Source organism: Lemur catta, chromosome 11 (assembly GCF_020740605.2).
Source record: "Lemur catta isolate mLemCat1 chromosome 11, mLemCat1.pri, whole genome shotgun sequence".
Classification (NCBI taxonomy): Eukaryota; Metazoa; Chordata; class Mammalia; order Primates; family Lemuridae; genus Lemur; species Lemur catta.
This window is the reverse complement of record NC_059138.1, coordinates 28,046,908-28,064,483: the sequence shown is the minus strand read 5'-3', so window position 1 is coordinate 28,064,483 and position 17,576 is coordinate 28,046,908. Positions and strand designations below refer to the sequence as shown.

Here is a 17,576-nt window from a genome sequence, read left to right as displayed (position 1 = left end):
AAACACTGAAATACTACTATTTGTGTAGCACTTCTGCTTCTTTTTAAAATATTTTTCATTTATAGTCACAAAATAAGCAGAAAATTCCTATGCTATGTTTGGCTAGATTTTCAGATGCATGATAAAATGAATAGACTTCTTAGGCTCTCATTTCTGATGCTTCTCCAATATTTTGTTTAACTATGGGGGAGGATGAATAATTTGCTGTGTATTTAGTGTGAATCTACATACTAATTATTGTGATTTGAGAGAATTCATTTTATTGCTCTAATTTTTGCTTTGATTCTGGAAAATGGCATTTTGCTTTTTATTTGGCCAATAAAAATCTTCTATGAATTCTTAATGAGATACATATGGAAGTTCATCAAAGGTTTATTTCTCCATGACCATATTTGATACAAAATACAATACCAAAATGTCATTTATAGAGCTTTCTTTAAAGAACAGGAATAAACTGACAGAATTTTAGCCACAGAAAAGGAGTGCATTTTATTGGCTGCATTTCAAATAATGGCAAGGTTATGATACTGTTGACAGAGATTCTTTACCCATCTGTTAAGATTGCTTCATGCTGCTGAGTGTTAATAAACAAGTCTTTTAACTTCAACAATTATAAAATTTATAATACTGCACCTTGTGCTTCATTTTTGCCATTACTCTTTTTTTAAAGACTAAAGAAAGATGTTTATTTGTTTTATAATGACTATTCCAAAGCCACATATATAAAATGCATGATTATTCAGAATTTAAACAGCTTCTTGTCTCCATCATTCTCTGTCTTTTTATCTTCCATTTCATTAATCAATATGGAGAAGGATAGTTCAAAATTTTTTAAGCCAGTAAGATAAGCTTAGAATTCCAGCTAATATTCAGGGCAGACTGGCCAGCTATGCTAGAACCATTTTTGTTATGTTCTTAAGTAAATATAATTTTTTACATGTAAAATAATTATGCCTTTATTATTTGGTAGCCTTTACCAAAAAATAGGTAATTCTCAATTATAATCACTAAAGTTCAGTTAGAAATATTTAATCATTTACATCTACTTACAGGAAGTTTTCCTTATCCCATGACTGAGGCTAAGTGGTACAATCAAGATACTAATGGTTTTCTTTTAAAAAACAAAACAAAAACATTGCTATAAGGCAAATAAACTATTAGTTTATTAAGTATGGAATGTCCAATTACCTTGAGTACTAAGTTTGACAGGTATCGCTGACATTTCACTTTGACACTTCTTGTTGTTTTTTTTTTTTTTGTTGTTGTTGTTGTTGTGAAGGTACGTCCTCATTCTTTCAAATGCATGGTTTGGCTTGTGATTACCTTTCAATTTTTTTTTCACAGCAATTTTTGTGAAACCGTGGATAAGTCAAAAATTCGTGTTAATTTTGAATGTGAGTTCCGCCGTGGAACTAATGCAGTGCAGACAGCTTGAAATATCAACAAAGTGTTTGGGAAGGATGTGGCTAATGAACACACAGTACATCACTGGTTTGAGAATTTCCATTCTGGTGATTTTAATCTTGAAAATGAGCCACATGGGTGACTTGAGACCGAGATGGATAATGATGAGACAAAAGCTGTAGGGGAAGCGAATCCATCCCAACCTATTCATGAATTAGCTGCAAGGTTTGACGTTACTATTACAAAAATATCGGACCATTTGAAACAAATAAGCAAGGTAAAGAAGGTAGATAGATGGGTACCACATGAATTAAATGAGTATCAGAAGAGAAATCGTCTTGAAGATTGCCTTTTTTTGCTGTCACGACATAAAGGTGAACCATTTCTACACTATATCATGACATGTGATGAAAAATGGATTCTTTGTGACAATCGCAAGCATTCTGCACCATAGTTGGATAAAGATGAAGTGCCGAAACATAGTCCAAAGCTGAACATTCATCAGATAAAGTTAATGGTGTCTGTTTGGTGGCCTAGCCCTGGTATTATCCACTACAGGTTCATCAAACCTAGTCAATCCTTTACAGTGGATGTCTACTGCAACCAGTTGTATGAAATGATGAGGACGCTTGTGATTAAGCAGCTGAGATTGGTCAATAGAGACAGGCCAATACTCTTGCAAGACTACATGTTGCAAAAAACAACACTGCTCAAACTACAGAAGGTGGACTTGGAAACTCTCTGTCACCCACCATATTCACCAGACCTTGCACCAACCGACTACCACTTCTTCCAGGCTTTGGACCACTTCTTGCAAGGAAAAATATTCAGTTTTCAACAAGCTGTAGAAAACAGCTTTCATGATTTCATCACCACTTGCTCTCTAGGCTTCTTCGCTGCTGGCATGAGCAAGCTACTGTGAAGATGGCAAAACTATGTCAATAGTTTAGGCACATACTTTGGTTAATTGTACTGCTTCTTGTTTCACATATAATAAATAAAAATTTTTTTTTTTTTTTTTTGAGACAGAGTCTCGCTCTGTTGCCCAGCCTAGAGTGAGTGCCGTGGCGTCAGCCTAGCTCTTAGCAGCCTCAAACTCCTGGGCTTAAGCGATCCTTCTGCCCCAGCCTCCCAAGTAGCTGGGACTACAGGCACACGCCACCATGCCCGGCTAATTTTTTCTATATATTTTTAGTTGACCAGATAATTTCTTTCTATTTTTTAGTAGAGATGGGGTCTCGCTCTTGCTCAGGCTGGTCTTGAACTCCTGACCTCAAGCGATCCACCTGCCTTGGCCTCCCAAAGTGCTAGGATTACAGACGTGAGCCACCACGCCTGACCTAAATAAAACTTTTGATTCAAAATCAGACATTTCATATTTAATGACCTAATATAAACTAAAAATGCCAGGTTATAAGAGATAACATAAATAAATGTAGTAAAACAATAGGGTGTACAGCAGGAAACAAACAGATAAAACCTTAAAAAATATATTATTTGTGTTTCATTTTTACCATTTCCAGAGCTCAAAATTTCTTTGTAGATTCAAGTTTCTGTCTGGATTCATATTCCTTCTGCCTGAAGAATTCCCTTTAACATTTTTTATATTGTGTCTACTGGCAATGAATTTTCACAGCTTTTGTCAGAAAAAGTCTTTATGTACTTTCATTTTATAATGATGTTTTCACTTAGAGAATTCTGTGTTGACAGCTTTTTTTTTCTTTTCATTCAGCAGTTTAAATGTTATTCTATTGACTGGTGATAGGCATAGTTCCTGAGAAGTCGGCTATAATTCTTATCTTTGTTCTTCTCTATGTAACATGTCTGTCTTAGTTTTGTGCTACAATAACAAAATACCACAGTCTGAGTAATTCACAAAAAATGGAAATTTATTTTCTCACAATTGTAGAGGCTGAGAAGTCCAAGATCAATATACCAGCATCTGGTATCTGGTGAGGGCCTTCTTGCTGCATCCTCACATGACAGAAGGTGAAATAAACTTTATGTCTTCCTATGGTAAAAGAGTAGAGGAGAGCTCTTCCTGTAAGCCCTTTTTTTAAGGGTATTAATCCATTTATATGGGTGGAGCCCATGTGACCTAAACATGTCCCATTGGGCCTCACCTCCCAACATTGTTGCACTGGGGATTAAGTTGCCAACACGTGAATTTTAGAAGGGACAAAAACATTCAAACCACAGCAGTGTCCTTTATATCCTCTGGCTACCTTTAAGATTTTCTCTCTCTCTCTTTTTTTTTTTTTTTTTGGTTTGAGCAATTTGAAAATATAATGTATCTGTGTATGTGTATTTATTAGCATTCATCTTACTTAAGTTCTTTGGGCTTTTTGAACCCTTGATTGTTTTATTTTTCATTTTTATGTTTTAGAGACAGGGTCTTTGTCTGTTGTCCAGACCACTCCACTACTGGAGTGCAGTGGTGTGATCATAGTTCACCGCAGCCTGAGAATGACAGGGCTCAAATGATCCTCCCACCTCAGCCTTCTTAGTATCTGAGACTACAGGTGCACATCACCACACCCAGCTAATTTTTTTATATTTTGTAGAGACAAGATCTTGCTCTGTTGCCCTGACTGATCTCCTGGCCTCAAGATATCCTCCTATTTTGGCCTTCAAAGGTGATGGGATTACAGCTGTGAGCCACTGCACCTGGCTTAAACCCTTGATTTGCTATCTTTGACCATTTTGGAAATTTTGAGCCATTAATTTTTCATTTTTTGTATTTTTTTTGCCCTAATCTCTGTATCTTGTCCTTCAAGGACTCCAATTATATGTATGTTAGAATGTTTGATATTGTCCTAAAGCTGTTAGATCCTGTATTGTTTTATTCCTTTTTTCTACTTGCGCTTTAGTTTGTGTAATTGATACTGACCTATTTGAAGTAACCATTTTCTTAGCTGTGCCCATTTGATTCTGTCTTATGGATTCTATCTCTTTGCTGAAATTTCCTATCTGTTTATGTATTTGTTTGTTATTTATTTCAGATCATTTAACATAGAAGCTATAATTTGTTTAAAATCCCAGACTGGTAACTTTAAACATCTGGATCATCTCTGTTTCTGGTTTTGTTGATTTCTTTGTTCTTTGATGAAGTTTTCATACTTATTTATCTGTCTCATAACTTTTTTTCTTTTTTGAGACAGAGTCTTTCTCTGTCACCCTAGATAGAGTGCAGTGGCGTCAGCATAGCTCACTGCAACCTCAGACTCCTGGGCTCAAGTGATCCTCCTGCCTCAGCCTCCTGAGTAGCTGGGACTACAGACTGGCACCACCACACCAAGATAATTTTTTTACTTTTGCTAGAGACAGGGTCTTGATCTTGCTGGTCTCAAACTCCTTACCTCAAGTGATCCTCCTGCCTCGGCCTCCCAAAGTGCTAGGATTAGGTTGGTGTCTATTACTATAGAGCTGGTGTTCCCTTTTGGGGGGGTGTCTTTTCACTCTAATTTTTCATACTTCCAGAATTCTTCTACTGATTCCTTATCATCTGGAGCAGCTATTGCTTTTTATTTTTGGATTTTCTTTTATTTAGATGGGGCTTCTACCTTCTTAACTCAGACAGGTGTGTTTGTAGCATATGTTGGGTAAGGAACTTTGGCTTTGTTTGTGGATGCATTGAAAGTGACCTAGGTTCTGGATAGATGCCTTGGTTATAGATATCCTTAGTGTGGTGGTTTTCTCAGTTGCTGGTTGTTTGTAGGTGGTACAAGTTGTGAGCTATGTGTGTGTTCAGATTCCCTATCTCACTTTGATGACAGAGGATGGAGGACTTTGAATTCCTTTCTCTTTCCCCAGCCCTGTGGTCTTAGCAGTGTGAATTGTGTCGGCATGCCCAGTTTAATCTCTGAGACAGTAGGTGGTGCTTGTGGGTAAGAATCAACCACACCTTATATATCTGAGTCAGTAAATGTTGTAAAGGGCTGTGCAAATAATTGACCTCCCTGTTAGTAGGTGGTACTTGCTGGAAGGAACAAGCTGCCGTGTTGTTTTTGAGACCTGTAACCAGCTCTATCCCTCTAGTGGAGCACTCGAATGCCCCAGGTGGTGGGTAGGGCCCTGGAACTTCCGGGTGAGTCCTCTGCCACAGCATAGGTGGGAGGGGGAGTGACACTGGGCAGGGCTGGGTTGGGTTAGCTTGCCCTCAGCGTCAACAAGAATTGATAAGATAGCTGTTTTGGTTCAGTTCAAAGGTCTGCTTCCAGCTTCTGGGGAAAGTCACCAGGGAAAGGCTGAGGTGGCCCCACCTAACAAGAAAGTCTGCTTGTGGAGACCAGGCTGTCTGATATTCGCAGTCTGACTCTTAAACCTCTCCCAGCCTGTGTATCTGACCCACTGATGAAATGCCAGTAGGTAGGGAGCTCCCAAATTGGTCCCTACCCCATGTTCACTATAAGTCCTCAAGGGAAGAGGCGTGGCCCTCATTCTCTGTGGAGATCTCAGCCTAGAGAACTCACCTGGTGAAGAGAGGGGGCCATTTGCCAAATTCTAGGTTCTAACTTCTCTCCTGGTTGTAATGGGTGGGGGAAGGGCCACAGCTCCCTGTCAGCCTACGAACCTGAGTACTCTGTGGCTGGTTGCTATGGCTCCTGGGGTTATGCTCTTCTTCACCATAGGATCCACCCTAATCCGACAGGGTGATTTTCCCTGAGGAGATGGGGGGTGGGGGAAGGGTGCTTTCCCAGCTCACTGTGTCTCAGAACCCCCAGTATTCTCCCATCAGTTCTGTTCTTGTGGGCTTCCTTGCCACACAAGTCCAGCTCCCAGCCTCCCCTCCCCATGCCTCCAGTAACCCACACGAGTCTGGGGGGCATGGGTCTGGGCTGCTTGCCTGTCCAGCTGGAGTGTGACTCCTCATAATGCTGGCTGGCAGGGAGCTCCCAAATCGGGCACCCCGGATCCACAGCAGGACCCCAAGGGTAAAGGTGTGGGACCACTCTCCATGGAAATCTCAGCCTGTAGCATGTGCCTGCTGGGGAGAGGTGGCCACTGACCAAATTCTGGGATCACACTGCACTCCTCATTGCAGTGGTTGGGGAAGAGGTGGGGGAAGAAGCATCTGAATGGAGGAAAGCCAGCTCTCTGGCCTCTTGTGGCACCCTCCTTAGAGGAGACCCCACACGAAGTGACCAAGCTCCAGAATCACACAAGTTCTCCACACTATTCCATGTTTGCCACCATGCCTGGGCTTATGGGAGTGGAAAAGCCTACAAGAAACTTGGTAGCCTGCTGGTCCCTGAATGCTCATGGAAGAGTGGAAGGGAGAGAGAGATTCCCCCCCCTTGCCCTTTCACTGGGCTCTGAGCCTCTATGGGTTTGATCCTTGTCAATATGTTTTTTCCTTTATCTTCTTTGTTCTCTGCTTTGGAATTTTCCTCTGTGAGGTCCCCGGCAAGCTCCAGCACCTGTCTGTTTGATCTACATCTGAGCTGCATCAGTTCTCCCTTCTCCTTTATCTGAGATCCTATCTTCCATCTGGGACGGTCTGGCAAGCGATCGTTATTTTTTAAGTTTATGAGAAATAAGCACATTCGGGAACCAGATATAAATTTGAGAATTCTCATGAGATTCTCATTTATGGAGGACACAGTATAATCTCTTCTGTGTGCACTTACATAGATACAATGCACATATGCATCTACACATGCACACACATATATACCCAATATGCTTCATGGTCCCTTCTTTACTCTGTGTCACATTAAAAACATGCAAATCTGGCATTTGGAAGGAAGTGATACAGATCATTTTTACAGTCTCCTAAGAAAATATCAAAGAAGCAAATTTTTCTCAAAATGTACTTAAATTTTTCTTTCTTTCTCTCTCTCTCTCTCTTTCCAGTTCTTCTTCCTCCTTCAAATGACCACAAGTAGTGCCCTGGAGGTTTTTTTCCTTTCTTTCTTCACCTCTCTTTCCCTTCTCTGTATATCTGGTTTGTTCTCTTCTTCCATTCACTTTCTACTCTCCCCATGGTAAATTAATTTAAAAGTTTTTAATCTCCCCTTGTAACTATTTACCTTATTTTTCAGTGAATGACCAGCAGGTGAGTTGACAGAAAGAGAATTCTCCCAAGGGGTCAAGTGGGCAAGGGAGGTGGTGAGGAGGTTGTGAAGAAGTACTCAATATTTTTCTCTGGGGGCTTTTGTATAAATATACAGATGTACATCTAGAAACATACACGTGCATCTCTGTGTATTTTAATTATCATTAATTCTAGCATATATATAATGTTTCTATAATCTTTCAAAATATTGTGGAAAATACTATTGCACATATTTTGAACACCACTAAATTTCTAGTACTGTAACACCTCACAATGGTTCTGTTAATGTACCCCAGACAGGAATAAAGATAAAAAATATGAGAAAAAAGATGAGGAGTAGATTTAAATTTTATTAATTTTTTTTTTGCATACTAAAATAGATTTAAAGACTTACCCACTTTGTTGTAAATGGTGTCCAAATGCAACAGAGGCCAAGTTTTTATTTCATAACGTACTTTACATCAGAAATTCCTGAAACCTAGAATTTGGTATAATTTAACACTCGACTTTGGAAACTATCATAACAAAACAAGAAATACCTTTGGAGGCAGAGTAATACTTACTCATCATAATACTTGGTCTGTGGTAACACCACTAGGGAGACCAGGCATCTTACCTCCAAGAAATGAAAAAGTTGAAGACACTGTCCTGTGTACATTTTGTTTGTTTCTATAAAAAGTATAATATCTCACGAGTAATTTTAATATCTGATGGGTGGTTTTTAGGAGCTAGTGGGCAATTTTAAATCATTTCCAGAACAACAAGCCTTGATATATACTTCAAACTACTTAAAGTATGGACATGTTGGCTTAATTCCTTCTCTTAGAATAATTTAGTGTTGTATATAACTACAAATAGATTTATCTAGAGAAAAGCTTTAATTTATGTTTCAAATATGTTTAAAGGATGTTCTTGGGCCTTAAAAGACCAGTAGACCTCCTGCGTAAGTGTATATGTGTCTATACTTCTCTCAGAATTTTCTAATCTTACACATGTTAATGCCTTGCAATTTTAACCTGAAATGCTATATTTTTATAAGAGATCAGGATAGATACACTCACATACATATTCTTATAATTATGAGTCATAGGTACACCACCTTGTAAAAACAAACAAAACATAATGAGAAATGAATATGAGCAAGGGACAGCCGAACAGCAGCCAGGAAAGTGGGTTTGACCTCAGATCACCTGAGTTTAATTCTTGCCCAAACACTTTCCAGCTGTGTGATTTTGGACACATTATCTTCCCTGTGCCTCCATTTCATGTAAGATGGGGAAATAATAAGACCTATGTCATAATGTCATGAAGATTTGGAAAGAGAATACATATCAAGTGTTTAGAACAGAGTTTGACACATGGTGAAGTCCTGGTAAATGTTAACAATTACTATTATTGTTTTCTGGATCAATTAAAATTTAATCCTGCTATAAAAGCATAGTCTATTTTTTTAATGTGGTAAAAAAATCTGTGATTTCATAGAAAGCATTGTGGTGAGAAATTATTCCCTTACAAATGGGAGGAATTTTTTTTGAAGCCTGTCTATTTTTCTGTATTTTGTGCAAGCTGGAACTGAATATATTATTTATTGTTGTATATCTCTGGATAGGTAAAGTCTCAGCTTACTTAATGTTGCATTACTGAGGTTCACCTAAGGTTCACTGAGTTTTCCCTTTACTCTTAGGAGATGAATAATAAAGCACTTTATACACAGAGCTCTTAACAAAAGCAAAAGGGGAAGAAAAAATTAAAAACTGAAAGGAGAAAAACTGTGCCTATGTTCTGGCCTGAAGGCCCCTGGAGAGAACCATGGTCTGGAATGACACTGGGACAAGGCTGATTGAGGACAGTGCCAAAGAGTAGGGACCTTCTGTGCATTCATCAGCGGGCCAGGCGGTGGACAGTGGAGGCTCAGCTCTCCCTGAAGTAGCTGCCGAGTACACTTTCCATGGAATGTATTTCAAACTCATGACGTCCAGAAAGACGATCATTATTACAGTAGTTTGGGCCCAGAGAGATTCAATTATTAATGTTTTCTTTCATTATTCATAAAGTAAAAGCTTTAAGCCACAGGGTAGCAAGCAATAGCCTTTATCAGTATTTATAAACAACTGCAGTCCCCTCATCTCCATCTTTCCAGGGATGTGCAGTGAGTGTAAAGGGGACAGGGGCCATTGAGTATTAAATATGGATCATTTCCTCTTTCTGTTCTGATATGCATACACTTTCTTCCTGTCTTATGGAAGCACAATATTAACTAATATTAGAAAACTTATATTAACCACCATTCGTTCAATAGCGACGTCTTTATACCAGTTTACCCTTTTTAAAAAATTTTATTTTATTAAAATTTTATTTTTTAATTGACAAAATAATAATTGTACATATTCATGGGTTACATAGTGATGTTTTGATAGCTATAATGTATAATGATCAGATCAGGGTAATGAGCATATCCATTATCTCAAACATTTATTCTGATTTATTCAATCCTTATAATAACAGAAGGTATTATTATTATCATTCGAATAGTGTTGACATTGAAGTTCAGGGAGATGAAGCAACTGAACTAAATATCCTGAGGACACTGGTGTCTCCTTTAGACCACACTGTCTTTCCGTCTGCAAAACAGAGTCTTAGCAAAGGTCATTACTTTTTCTGTGGATTCACTGGGCACAGAAGAAATGAATAGTCTGTTCAGTAACATTTCTTGTGTAGACTTTAGACTTACAGGCTCAATTTACAATTGCTAAACAGTCTTGTTTTGCAGGATTTGGGCAATTGCTAATGATGTATTAGAAAAGATAAAAACAATATTAATATTTTTAAATTACATTCTATCAGTAAAAACATATGTTTCAATTCCTAACCTTCTATATCCAACTTTTTATTAATTGGATTTAGTTCAGGAAAGTGTAATATTTTAAAATGATCTATGATATTAAAATATTAAAAATCCCATAGAACTTGTATTTAGAATCCACTTTTTTAAGTTCCTAAAATGCTGCTTTATATTATTTATTTTAAAATAAAAGTGATAGAAAATAATTTCATAAGGTAAAAAACCAAAGAGAATTTACATAATGAATAACAAAAATTCTCTTCTGAGAATTTTCTTCTGTGCCTGGTGAATCTGCTGATAAAGTAATGACCCATGCAGTGACTCTGTTTTGCAGGCTGAAGATAATGTGGTCTCATAGAGATACCAGCGTCCTTGGGATATTTGGTTCAGTTGCTTCATTTCCCTGAGACTTTGGGCTCCTGATTTACCCCAAATATAGCATATGCCTGTACTTTATTTTATATACTTAACAGAGTAAAAGCAAACAGGTGGGATTCTGCTGCATATTTACTATTCTCAAGGGTGCTTATCCCTCATAATAATATATCTAAAGAGTTGTACATAGCAATCTACTTCATTTATTTTGCTGATTACCTACACTTAAGTTTTAATGGTAGATTATAATTAAGATAGTCAAGCTTATATTTATTTTTGCTGTTTCCATTTTTTGTCAGTAGATTAGATGCAATGATGACAAACTAGATGAGAAGACCCTTGGGAAAATCTGGGTGAACTTGTATCAGGAGAAGTCCTGAGAAGGTATGTATGCTTTGAAAATTTAAAGAGCTAATGCTAACTTGTCCTCCAGAAAAGTGTCCAAAATGTATACTACAAACAAAAACATGGAAGTGTCTATTTCCAATAGGCTCTTAGTCCGTTTTGCAGTTGCTATTAATATAACAATACCAACGACTGGGTAATTCATAAACAATAGAAACTTATTTGGCTCACGGTTATAGAGGCCGGAATGTCCAAGATCAAGGGGCTGCATCTAGTGAGGGCCTTCTGGAGGTGTCATTCCGTGGTGAAAGGGCAGAAGGGCACAAGAGCATGCATGAGACAGCAAGAGAACAAGAGAGGGTCGAATTTGCTTTTAGAACACACTCACTCCCTCCATAACTAATCCACTCCCATTATAATGACCTTAATCTCTTCATGAGGACAGAGCCTTCACAACCTAATCATCTTTTAAAGGTCTTGCCTCTTAACACCGTTGCATTGGGGAAAATGTTTCCAACATGTGAACTTTGAAGGGCACATTCAAACCATAGCAGTCTCCAATAAAAAAGTGTTAATAAACACTCTGTGCACATATATTTTACAATTGGACAGCTGAAAAAAAGGATATCTCATTTTTGTTGTATTTGACATTTCTTTAATTATAAAGTGGAAAATTCAGATCCTTGCTGATCATTTGTTTTTTTTTCTCATAGAAACTATCTTATATTTTGTAACTTGTCTATGAATAGTCTCTTTTTTCTTATTGATTGTGTATGTATTTTGTTAAATTAAGAAAATTATCTTTTAAAAAGCTAAGCCTGTTGCTACCTTTATGCATCTCTATATAACTGTAACAATCAAGAATGGTATCTTCCCTATTTCCCTTTCTGTGAAAGAGTGGGAGCCTAATTTGGGTGGAGACTCTGCTCCAAATTGCAAAACTACTTCCTGTTACAAAGACATGAGAAGTTTATTTTTCCTTTGAATAAACCAATTGTCGAACACAGATGGTCACCCCAATTACCAAATGAATTTAGGATGAGCTATATGTGACAAATGCTGCTGCCGTGTGCTCTCACTTGAGGACCAGTTATTGTTTAGCCTGAGAACATGTATGTGTAATGGGTTGTATCTGATTGCCTATATGGAGGGGTAACTACATAAAATCTCTTAGTGGATTGCCAGTGATGTGCATCATATTCTAATTTTATTATTCAATAGTAAAGAAAGTTCTTTTTTTTTTCCTCGTTTATCTTTGGGAGAAGTTTTCTGAGCTAGAGGGAGATTTTGTTTTTAATACTATTTCCCTAACACTTATGTGCTCATGTGTGAGTGTTGGAACAAGGACACAAGAGAAAGCTCTGAGTGCCTGGTAAGGGTGGTGCATTTTGAGGTTTCCTCTTGTTTATTTATTTATTGTATTGATCATGGTGGGCTGTGTATTGAGAATTGCTTGCTGCCATTTTTAAAGATATTGTCTCTATTTCAAAGCACATTATGGAAATATTTAGTATTTTTCAAACTTAGGATTTGACAATATAGTTCACCAGCAGCACTGAAAACTAGAGGATTCTTTTAAAGATACTGAAAGCAAAGCTTTAAAAATTCTGAAGGAAACTGATTTTCAGCTGAAATTTTCTTGCCAGCCAAGTGGAAGTGAAAGATGAAGATGTCTTCAGAATACAAAATGTCAAAAATTTACTTCCCACATGCTGTTTCTCTAGAAGCTGCTGGAGTATATGTTTCACTCAAACAAGAGTGTAAACCAAAAAATGAAAATTAAGAGATCCAAACACATGAGGGAAAGGGAGGGAATTTCCACAATAATAATGGAGAATAACACAGGGCAGCCAGTTCAGATCAGAACAGATGAAATAAACCATGACCAACAGGGCTTAACATACCGTATCAGAAATTATGCTTCGCTCCTGAGTGAATGTGTGGGCAAGGAGAGCATTAATAGTTCTTATGATGAGGGGTACAATGAAGGTTGTGTATGGCTGAGAAATGAAGAAATAAAGAACGATGTTTCTAAAACACAAATGATTTCAGTGAATCTTAAAGTCTTTTTTTTAAATGAATATTTTGACCAAAACCTACTCATCTCTCTAGTTTCCAAAGCAGAGAAAACACCCAGGTTGGAAATGAGGAGTTTGCTTTATATTAATATTTGCTGGAGGGAACTACAAAAGGCTGGACAATGTGGCTGGTCTTAAATAAGATTACTGTGGAGTCTAGAGGAAAGGAGTGTGATGAAAGCTTACCTCTCACTCTGTTCCTTTTATTTCCTTTAACATTTTGTACCATTTGCTTTTATTACTTATTTAAAAATGAATAAATGAATTTAAAAATGAATAATACAGAATTAATTTCCCAAAAATGTTACTATAAAGTGTTGGGATACCTAGATAAGTACCTGTAATAAAATATAAATCATAGGCAGGTCACTAACTGCTTTTGTTTAAACTCATATCATTATCAGTTTGCTATGAATTTGGCATACTTATCCAATTTTACATATGAAAAATTAAGGCTTAGAGATATTTAGAAGACTTATCCTGGCTCAAGACTTGAATCCATGTCCTTGAACGATGGGCAATTGAACTAAACAATCACTAAGATGTCTTCCAGAAATTTCAACAATATTTAAATATTCCATAAATATTTATTAGTTCTTTCTTCTAAAGTTCTTTCATTTAAAGTTATTGGGCTTCATTTTCCTAATCTGAAAAATAAAGTCAATGTACCCCCTACTTTGTGCAAAGTACGATGCAAGGATGGATATAGGCATAAGCATGGTTGAAACCCTTTATACAAGTCATTTTGTTAATTCAGTTTATAGATTTACTTCCCAGCCCCCTTGGTTCATGTACCCTCTATACATGTGTCTTCCTTTTCTGGTGTTCTATAATGATTTAGGTATTCTTTAATGATATTAAAATATCACTTAGGTGGTATATACCATCTCAGCTATGTGGTAAATTTCTCAGTTGCATTATCTAAGATTTTATTAATAGACAGATATTTAATGGATACATATTAATCACCTACATGTCTGGTGTTGTGCTAGCACTGAATAAATTAGCATTTGTAGCTTTCATTTCTTAGTAATTATTTGTCATATCTTTGAATGTATTTATACTTAAATTATGTGGATAATTTACTAACTGAAAGATATTATTTTTCTATAAATTCTTTCTGTCTCCCTTTTACTTTCATGTTAGAACACCATACTGATTCTTTAAACTGGTATTGATGAATTTAATATATATGGATTTCACTCCAAGGTGGTAAAGAAATCTTTTCAAAATGTTTGCTAACAAAAGGAGGGTATTGCATCTCAATAGGTCTCAAAAGTACTGCTATGCTCCACTGTAGTTATTTAATTAAACACCTATTAATCGATTAAGAGAAATATTTTTACAATTTTGTTGAAGGATATTTATCACTTTTTGGATAAACTATTTTTCATCGAGTTTTGTAAGCCTGATCTGATCATAAAAGACCGCTATATGCTATGATGCACAGTTTTAGGTTTCACTGGTTGGGCACGTTGATTGCAGCCTGTGAAACTTGCTCAGTGCCTGCCTCAGCCCCAGAACATATGGAGTCTGCTGCAAAGAGAACCCTGCAGCCCAAAGCCCGTTGCATGTTAGCACATTATTAGTTGTGCTGGTGCTCTTCCTATCTGGCGATATGAAGTTAAGTTTAATAGCTTTTTTGTTCAAGAAATAGCCACATATCTAAGACAATGAATTCTTTCTGGAGCAGGTATTCAAGTCTAAGGTTGTATAGGTGGCTCCATATTTTTTTAATATTAATAAAATTTACTGGATTTAAAGCCAACATTAAATTAAAGAACAGTAGTGAAAGTGAGTATGGACCCGCAAATGTTCAAGAAAAAGTAATTGTTCTGATCATTAAGTTGTGTGAGGCACAAAAAAATTTCCATAGATTGTTTCATATACTGAAATAAATAAGGAAATCTTTTATTAGAATCTACACACTCACTTTGGTATTAATGTTAAGAATTGTTTATAATTTAGAAAAATTAAAATTTAGCATTTATGTGTTTGCAAACATTGTGAGAATGAAACAAAATAGTGAAATAATCATTAAAAGAAAAGGTAGATGTGCCATCTCTGGTAGTGTTTAAAAATTTTAGATTGGGGAGAGATCTCATCTTAGCAGAGAGATTGAATGGGTTGCATTAGAGGACATTAATTTATTTTATCATTTTATTTCTGTGAATTGCTAGCTCTTACATTTATCTTCAAGCTGTTATAAGCTTCTAGTACTTTAAAAATGACCTTTGTTATTAATTGATGTATTTAAAATATTAAGGGCTGAACACTATGGCTCATTTTAACCAAGTTATATGCAACTTATGTTATCATTTTTTTCCAAATAAAACTGCAATTTACCTATATTCGATTGTAATTACTTTTTAAATAATTCTGAGTTTTCACATTTATTTATACACATTGCTTTAGCAAACAAAAAGTAAAAATGTCTTACTATACACTAAAATAAAATTAAAATAAACTAATCCAATATAGAATTCTTTATGGTATGTATATACCCAATATGTATATGTTAATTCATTTGCAGGTGGGCGACATTAACCATAAAGACTATCTGGAATACATTTTATTTAAAGGACCTTATTATAATCTTGCATTGGAATAAAAAGAGATACATAGGTAGATATTACATCCACATAAATGATATATATGTGGATAAAATCTGCTCAGATTTATAGCAAAAATATCATTACTTTAAATTTCCCTTTGGTCAGCATGTGCAGGTTAAAATGGGGTCTATTTAATTTTTCAAGAAAATAATCCAGTAACCAGCAGAAACTTGAGTTTAAAGATTTTAATTTGTTACTCATAAAAAGATGCTTATGTGAGTGATATAGAAAACATATATAATCAGCATCTTCCTGTACAAATGCTGTGATTATACTTTAATGCTTAATATAAATATGTTGCCAAATACATCATACAGTACATTCTGTCATTTAAAAAACATGTTTTAGCTATTTTAAAAATAATGAATCTTCCTGCTCCTCTCTCTTTTCCAGATTGAGTACCAAAGATATAACTTGAAGAGAAGAAACACAAAACACTGCATTTTTATATAAGATATGAGACATTTTTGCTGGAAAAATAACCAACTAAACAAAAACAATTCATGTATCTCAAAAATAAAAGTAAGTTTATTGGAGTTAAAGAAAAGTTCCTGTGGGTAAAATTTTCCATTGAGTAATGTAAAAAGAAAATCTGTTCTTATGTCCCTATATCCTATTATATCTTTACCCTGACATTTCACTATTTAAATTGCTTTTGCAATAGGAAATACTGAGCAAACATTGCTGACACTGCAGAGTTATCTGTGTATGGCATTCATTATAGTAGCCCAATTTGGCCTCCCTTGCTTCAATAATGAAGTTTGCTGTGGTCAGTGGAAACAGATTGATTGGTTTATAGAAGAGACAACTATGTTTGAGACAAGTTTGTACACGCAGCCTGGAAAATGCCATTGAGAATTGGTCAGGACCAGATAGGAGCTTACCAGTTTAAACTACTAGGACACAAACGTTGTTTTTTTTTTTTTTTTTTAAGAAAAATATTAGGATTGTAATGAGGGATTGATGAGACTGTTTTTTCTTAGTCCAAAGAAAAAGAGAAGGAGAAGATAAAGAAGGCAGCAAAGGAAAAGGAGCAGGAGGACAAAAGAGGTAACAAAAATAACTAAATTGGATTTACCACTAGCCATCTGAATAAAAATTATATGTCAGTAAGGTAACAAATAAATCTTGTGTTAATCACTCTGCAAAGCATGCATGAAGTCTTCTAGGGCAGTGTTTCTCAAATTGTAGTCCTCAGGTTGGCAACATGAGCAACCTCTGGTAAATTATTAAAAATGGAAATTGTTGGGCTCTACCTTAGACTGACTTTTCAGACACTCTGGGGTGGGCCTCGTAGCCCATAACCTGTGTTCTGTCAAACCTTCCAAGTGATTCTGGTGCATACTCAAGTTTGAGGACCACTTCTGTAGGACAATGCACCTATATAAATAAATGAAACACATAATATATGTTTGTCATTGTTTTTAATTTTTTTTTATTTTTTGATGCATGAGCTTTATACCCATATCCAGATAAAAACTTCCTGAAGGTGGGATAGATAAGATAGCTCATGATCCAAATATTTATCTCGAGAACAAAGTCTTCATGATTGTTCTCCAAAAATAACGTAAAATAAGTGTTTTCATTGTTAGAGACCCTAATGAATTCTGTGCAAATAAACGTAAGTCCCTCTGGGGATCTAATTGTTTAGAGCACACTTTGTTTTGTTGAAGGTCTTAAGATAGTTTTGCAGGAAACTTTTCTTTTTTCAAAACAAATAGAATACAGAGATTGAATAATTCACTCAAATTAGAAGCATTTATCCTAACGTGCTAAAGGAAACATCTCTATTTCATTACCCACATGATAAACAACGTCCTCCTCATGATCTGTGCTTTTTCTTCAGAAGCTTTAGAGTG

At 36.1% G+C, this 17,576-nt stretch overlaps 1 long non-coding RNA gene across 4 annotated transcripts in view; it reads left to right on the top strand.

The window, feature by feature from the left end:
• The window catches only part of LOC123647382, a 39,283-nt gene extending 21,965 nt beyond the window's left edge, over nt 1-17,318 (top strand). For 3 of the 4 annotated variants that reach the window (XR_006738216.1, XR_006738213.1, XR_006738215.1), the window contains 3 exons: nt 10,982-11,063; nt 16,111-16,239; nt 16,701-17,318. This is a non-coding gene — a long non-coding RNA (uncharacterized LOC123647382). Of the gene's footprint in view, nt 1-10,978; nt 11,064-16,110; nt 16,240-16,700 lie in introns of all 4 variants that reach the window. The other variant, XR_006738214.1, reaches the window with a different exon arrangement.
• The last annotated feature ends 258 nt before the right edge of the window (nt 17,319-17,576 follow it).